The sequence below is a fragment of the Meles meles genome, unplaced genomic scaffold (assembly GCF_922984935.1).
Source record: "Meles meles unplaced genomic scaffold, mMelMel3.1 paternal haplotype, whole genome shotgun sequence".
Classification (NCBI taxonomy): domain Eukaryota; kingdom Metazoa; phylum Chordata; class Mammalia; order Carnivora; family Mustelidae; genus Meles; species Meles meles.
Window position 1 is genome coordinate 115336 of NW_025721215.1, and position 5807 is coordinate 121142.

The 5807-nt window shown below is 34.9% G+C and overlaps 1 pseudogene; it reads left to right on the top strand.

Annotated features, from left to right (window-relative positions):
• Positions 1 to 4557: 4557 nt before the first annotated feature.
• LOC123936119 lies at positions 4558 to 5522 on the top strand (annotated as a pseudogene).
• The last annotated feature ends 285 nt before the right edge of the window (positions 5523 to 5807 follow it).

Genomic DNA, 5807 nt, shown 5'->3' on the forward strand with positions numbered 1-5807 from the left:
TGCTTGCCTGCCATATTTGGAATGATATGTTTGTTATATCGAGGCTGAAATTTCACAGAAGTAATGAAACTGATTTTACTTTGAGTGGGCATTATTTCTGGTAGAGAACTGAAACAGATGTCTCAAATATATTTATTTCTTATATGAAACTGACAGTGGTGGGTGTGCCCAAATTGTAGACTGTGAAGGGAAGATAGGGTTCTATAAAGCTACGGCAGCATTATAGGCTCTGGGTTCTATCACCTGATTGGGATTGAGACACAAATTCTCCCTCAGGTAAATTGTGTGATGCTACACAGTTACCCTGATAATTTTTTGAAAGAATTTTCTTTTATATTAATCTTACGTTAAAATGTCTATATTGGGAATTTGAATTGTTTTATTTGTAAAAGGTATAAATATGATTAAATACTTCATTTACTCATGGGGAAGGTAAAATACAGAATGATATAGAACAATTTCTGGGTTTTTGTCAACTTCAAGTAAAGATTTGATATTCTTTTTTTAAGATTTTATTTATTTTTTTGACAGAGAGAGATCACAAGTAGGCAGAGAGGCAGGCCAACAGAGAGAGGGGGAATCAGGCTCCTCGCTGAGCAGAAAGCTGGATGTGGGGCTTGATTCCAGTACCCCAGGATCATGACCTGAGCCAAAGGCAGAGGCTTTAACCCACTGAGCCACCCAGGTGCCCCAAGATTTGATATTCTATCACCACAATTGAAAAACAAACAAACAGGATGTCTGGGTGGCTCACTTGGTTAAGTGTCTGCCTTCAGCTCAGGTCATGATCTCAGGGTCCTGGGATTGAGTCCCACATTGGCTCCTTGCTCTGTGGGGAGTCTGCTTCTCTCTTTCCCTCTGCCTCCACCCCTGCTTGTGCTCTCTCTCTCACAAATAAATACATCTAAAAAAAATAAAAATAAAAAACAAAAAACAAGGTGACAGGATAAAAATTAAAAATATGTATTTAAATTTATTTTAAATTTAAACTAAAATGTATATATTTATATATTTTAGTAAACTCTATACTCAACATGGGGTTCAAACTCACAATCACAAAATAAAGGGTCACATGACTTTCACTGAGCCATCCAGGTGCCCCAACCACCACTATTAATAATTCCCCAATTTAAATATGCACTATTTTATTTACATTAAACACAAACAATTGAATACAGAAAATAAGAATAAGAATGAATGGAGTGGCCTGTTATCTTGTGTGGTACAGACACTATTCCATTGTCTGTCTGGTGTGCCAGGAAGACTGTTCAGTGTGGCTTGATCACAGTGACTCCCACTAACCAAAGTACAACAGAGATTTGCTTCATTTGATTTCAAAAATTGACTCAGAAATCAGGTAGGTCTCATTTTTACTGGGCTGTTTTAAAATATTGCGTGGAGGTCAGCTTTCATCTGCCTAGTGGGAGTGGAAAATGAGAAAAAGTTTGTATTTTTTAATGCAACATGTAGCAGGGTTTTTTTTTTTTTGAGTATTTATATTATGCATCAGATATATTTTCAGTGCTTTCTACTGCTTTGGAACCCAGAACCTGGGACTGCTAATAAGCTGAATATTATGATTAGTCTTTGTAATCATTAGAGGAGTATATAATGTTTTGAAAGTCAGAATTTATTACTGAAATACCCTGTATCATATCCACTCCTAAACTATTCCTAGAGAGAAGAGCGAATATTTGTTTATTATTTATTTTTGTTGGTAAGGAATTTAAAAATTTAACATTTAACATGTCCGTAGTTGGGAAGTTGGGAAGGTTTGATCTCTTGAAGAGAAAAATATAAAAGAGGTTATTACTGATTTTTTTCAAAATAGACAGATATATTTTATTTCCATTGTTTTTTCTTATTTATTTTGAACCATTTTAAAATTCTACTGTAAATACACACACACACACACACACACACACAAACACACACAATACTTTAGCCTAAATAGAGGGACTGTGAGCTCCTTCAGTGTAACCAACTTATTTTTTTTCTTTTGTCCTCAGCATTTAACACAGATATAGGTTTTGAGGTTTTGAGTAGCCAGATTTGGTATTGTATAGGGAGTTGTATTATAGTCAGAGACAAACTCAACATTATTCAGTTTTGCTCTCTACATCTCAGTTTTGATGAAAACTGGTTACTCTAGACCAAAAAGTAGATTATGCTTGTAAAAGCAACTAAAGCTTGTCTTGTAAATGACAAAGATCTTGTAAATATGAATTCTTCTACCTGAATTTTAGAACAAATAGCAGGACATTTAAGTAGATAAAGTTGGAGAAGTGCATACTAGATAGTACTAAGATTTTCCATAAAGATCTGCTTAACCAGAGTAAAAATAATAAATATATCATATATAAATATAATATATATTAGTCTGGGACTACAGAAATTGAGAAATACAAATCTTATATAGATACTAAAACTGGCTAACTGAAATAATTCATCTTATATCATAAAACACAAATCATAACTGCCATCTCTTACCTAGATTTTGCATGATAATCACCATAGATATAGATATTAACTCTTTAAATTAACAATATATGTACTTATTCATCTGTATCTTGTAATGTTCTAAGCACTTTCAGTATGTTACATAATTTAATCCTGAACATATTTGAGATCTAACATTATTATCCTATTTTTATGTAAAGTTGACAAAGGGACTGTGGGTACAGGATACTCTGGACCCATAGTCACAATCCCGCCCCAAAATGTGGGCTCCTAAATTGATGTCCCTAGAATATCTAAGAGGTTGGTCATTGGTGAGGACCCTGATTTACTCCTGTGGATACATGGAACACGATGCACAACCACAGAGCATCACACCCTGGCTTGTACAGAAAGTGAGGGTTCACATTTTTGGTATAAATATTCCCTAAGTTATGTTTCAGTTACTTTCTAAATACTTCTCATACAGAATATATACCTAAGAGTTTTTAAGATCCAATTGGATCTTTAAACCTGAAAAGTTGATTCAATTTTGATTTCCATAATAAAAAATTCTATAAATAGGAGATTTTATTTTTTCCATAATTCACTTTTTGTGTTTTTCTATGGCAGTTATTCCAAAAATTTCCATACTAATTGATAAACAACTAATCATCATCAGGAAATCTCATGATCTTGAACTCTGGCAACCTTACTGTAAGTTACCAATATTAACTTCACAGACAATATTATAGTAATTTCAGGTATACAACATTGTGATTTAACAAATTATATGTTATGCTATGTTTACAAGTGTAGGTTACAGCTGTCACCATACAGACTATTATGATACCTTTGACTATAATCCTTAATGCTGTGTTTTTTATTCCTGTGACTTATTCACTCCATAACTGGAAGATTGTATGTCCCGTTCCCTCTTGACCATCGTGTCCATCACCCCACACTTCTCTCTTCTGGTAACCATCAGTTTCTTCTCTATATTTCTAGGACTCATACTGTTTTTTCCTTATTAATTTATATTTTTAGATTCCACATATGAGTGAAATTATGTAATATTTGTCTTTCTCAGTTTGACTTATTTCACTTATAATACACTTGTGGGTCCAACTGTGTTGTAAAAAGGGGAAGAATCTCAATCCACTATGATAATGGTATAATATTATATATATATATATAATATAATATATAATGGTATAATATAATATATAATATAATATATAATAATATTTACACACCATTCCTTCCTTATCCACTGATGTTGTTTCCATATCTTGTCTATTGTAAATAACATTGCAATAAACATATGGGTGTATATAAAAATATACAATAAAAATACACAATGAAATATTATTCAGGCCATAAGAATGAAATCTTGCCATTTGCAATGACATGGATGGAGCTAGAGAGTATTATGTTAAGTGAAATAAATCAGAGAAAGAGAAATATAGTGTGATTTCAGTCATATGTGGAATTTAAGGAACAAAGCAAATGAGTAAAGGGGGAAAAAAAGAAGAGAGAGAGAGAGACAAACCAAGAAACAGGCTCTTAACTATAGAGAACAAACTGGTGGTTATGAGAATGCAGGTGGCTGACGGGATGGGTTAAACAGATTATAGGGATGAAGAGTGCATATATGATGAGTACCAGCTGTTATACGAAAATGTTGAATCACTGTATTCTACACTTGAAATTAATATTACACCATATGTTAAATAATTTGAATTTAAATACAACTTAAAAAAGGAATATCATCTGGAGATTTGAAAAAAAATAAAAGTAAGGGTGCATATACTCTTTTGCTTTCCTTGGGGGAAAATGTATACCCAGAGGTGGAATGACTAAGTATTGATATCTTTGAACCATAGTTGTGAATTCTTAGATTTCTAATAAATTTGGTCAATTATAGGTAATTTATAATCTAAAAATTTACAGGTCCTTGGAACTTTCCCTTATTGGCACCCAGGTTGCTATGTGTAAACATGCACACGTGCTCACGTGCATATGTGCATACACACACACACACACACACACACACAGTTATTTTGGGTGGTCATATCCCATGAGTGATCTGTCAACTCCATAGTTCTTCTAGGTGATCCAATGGAGAATACAACTTGGGTGGCCAACTATACTGGACGATCAGATTTTGACCTAGTGGGACTCTTCATTCAATCCAAGTACCCAGATCTCCTTTGTGTGGTGATTTTTGTAGTTTTCCTGATGGCCTTGTCTGGAAACACCATCCTGATCCTTCTGATACACTGTGATGTTCACCTTCATAACCCCATGTACTTTTTTATCACCCAATTGTCTCTCATGGATGTGATGTACATTTCTGTCACTGTGCCCAAGATGCTCATGGACCAGGTCACAGGAGTGAATAAGATCTCAGCCCCTGAATGTGGGTTGCAGATGTTTCTCTATCTGACACTAGGAGGTTCAGAATTTTTCCTTCTAGCTGCCATGGCCTATGACCGCTATGTGGCCATCTGCCATCCACTCCGTTATCCTATCCTCATGAACTATAGGGTGTGTCTCCTCTTGGTGTCTTCTTCCTGGTTTCTAGGATCTGTGGATGGATTTATGCTCACACCCGTCAGCATGACCTTCCCCTTCTGTAGATCCCGGGAGATCCATCATTTCTTCTGTGAGGTCCCTGCTGTAATGAAGCTTTCCTGCTCAGACACTTCCCTCTATGAGACCCTCATGTACCTGTGCTGTGTTCTCATGCTCCTCATCCCTGTGACAATCATTTCAAGCTCCTATTCTTTCATCCTCATCACCATCTGCTGAGGATGAACTCAGCAGAGGGATGGAAGAAGGCCTTTGCCACTTGTTCTTCCCACATGATGGTAGTCATCCTCTTCTATGGTGCTGCTGTCTATACCTACATGCTTCCCACCTCCTATCACACCCCAAAGAAGGACATGATTGTATCTGTCTTTTACACTATACTCACTCCTGTTCTAAATCCTTTAATTTATAGTCTTAGGAATAAGGATGTAACAAGGGCCCTAAAAATATTGTTGAATGTGGGATCTGTCCTACAGGAAACTATGAAGTAGGGAATATTTGTACTAATGTGTTTTTCCCCCTTCACTCTACAAATCAAAACTTTAGGACTTTTGGCAATATTTTTCTTCAGATTCTTATAACATAATGTGTCATCATCTCTTTGTCACTTTTGAAAGCATTATGTCCCTGTACTGGAAAGTTCTTCCTTTTTACACTTCTGCATTCAAAGTGCTTGTACAATTGTATTGTATTCATGTTGTATTTTTCTCAATATTCATATTATTAAGAAGTAAGTGATAAAATATTTAGAAACAAAGATCATAAGGTGTACAACT